Source organism: Cyprinodon variegatus, unplaced genomic scaffold, assembly GCF_000732505.1.
Source record: "Cyprinodon variegatus isolate N-32 unplaced genomic scaffold, C_variegatus-1.0 Scaffold1315, whole genome shotgun sequence".
In the NCBI taxonomy this organism is placed as follows: domain Eukaryota; kingdom Metazoa; phylum Chordata; class Actinopteri; order Cyprinodontiformes; family Cyprinodontidae; genus Cyprinodon; species Cyprinodon variegatus.
Genome location: NW_015151768.1, coordinates 173056 through 175063, shown reverse-complemented (window position 1 = coordinate 175063; position 2008 = coordinate 173056).

Sequence of the window (2008 nt, the reverse complement as noted above, 5' to 3'; positions counted from 1 at the left end):
TTTTTTCTTCATTCATCCATACCGCTTCCCGCGCCCCCCCTGCAATGGCATTGCGCCCCCCCTAGGGGGCGCGCCCCACACTTTGGGAACCACTGGCCTAAGGTAACAGAGGTTGGGTGCAGCTATCTGTGTTCTGTGTTTTTTTTTCCTCTCTTGCACTGCTCCCGTGTCCCGCCTCTTGGTGTGACATCATTGATCTGATTTGCGGTGGCATTTCACTGCACACATGATAACTACGTGGAGGATGAGAGACACACAGCAGCACTCAGTGAATATTAACCAGCAGCTCCTTCGATGTTTAAGTACAACTTAGGAGATGGCTTGGTTAAAAAAAATTAGCGATCCTACCACTGTTTGTTTGACATGCAGAGCTTTTTCAGCTAAAAATGGCAACAAATCGTAATTTCATACAAGTTAGTATTATAATGCAAGAAGCTTGAGAAAACATAGTTTGTTCTTCTTTACTAGTTGAAAAAAGCTGGGCTTCTCAGAGGACCATGACTTACAGTTACAGGTTAAAATAAATAAAAAATTCTTATTGTGCAGACAGAATCAGACTGCAGAGCTTCTACATATCTTGACTTTAACTTTGTTTCTGGCATCATTATATTAGTAAAGAGGTTCATAAATCTTTTTAAACAGAGGGAAGTAGGGAAAGCTGCAGATTTAAGGGTGAAACAGATTTACTGGGATATATAACATGCAATAAAATGTATCTTCGAGTTTACCAGAAAGTTCAAATGAAAAATAAAAGGTATGCTATACTTAAAATGCAGCATATCCATGTTTTTTCTGGATGGAAGGAATTGGAATTTGTACTTGTAGGGATGCATAATTTATTGATTTTGGCATCGGAACCAGCAGTTATTTGTTATTTTTTTATAGGTTCATGTTTTTGGGGTCTATATAAATATCAGTGTATTATGGTTATTTGTGTTCTCAACAAGCATTCAATAAATATATGTTTGAGCTCATTTTTGGAAAATATAAAAACCTAATGAAGGCGTTTTGGTTGAGTAAATATAGGTCAATCAACCACCACCCTCAGAGTGTCCCCACCAATTTTCATCACAAGGTAACACACCTGACTGAATGTGTAAATAGCTATTATATATTATCAGTAATTGCAATAATATTGCCCTGTCAAAATTTGGCAGGCTACTAGTAGCGCACTGCCTGTCATGTTTTGAACAATCACGGCCAAGTGGCAAAGACAACGCAATTTGAGAGAATGTGAAAATAAGGAGGGGAGGGAATCTTCGGCAAGTTCCAGGTTCTAAGTTGCCGAGATCTCCCTCCCCTGCTTAGTCTGAGAAATAATGTGTTTACAATTATGCAAGTTTCTCCACATAATCATACCTGTTTTCTGTGATTGTGGTATGAATTTCATAAGACTGGGTCAATAAATGTGAAAACAAGGAGGGGAGGGAAACTTCGGCAGGTTCCAGGTTCTAGATTGAACAAATAAAGTGTCAGAAATGATTCAGATTGGTGTTCATAGCAAAATCGGTAATTGGCATCCACTACGCAGAGAATTTATTCATCCCACACTGACTGTAGAACATCGACTGAAACGTGTCTCCATACAAGTAAAATCCTATTAACTCGAATTTATTTGTCCACCAAAACTATCAATTTTAAGGCATCCATGTACAAGAAATATGAAAACATAAAAAATATTAAATTATATTTTAAATATTTCAATCCGTTTTCTAATCAATGGGCGTGAGTTTAGGATGATGCGCGCTCCTGCGACAGGGGAGGTAATTCTGGACACAACAGATAAAACCCGGAGGAGACAATGGAAGCAGGGGTTAATTTAGGAAATTTGGGGCCCTAGGCAAAGACTGGCATGGGGCCCTCTAAATTGAGAAGACAACTCATAATACAGACCCATTTAAGAGATACAGAAATTTCAATACAATAGACAAACATTATTTACTAAATTTTGACTGCCCTTAAAGATTTTTCATATTTTAATATTATGTCTAAGGAAGAAAATAACAAT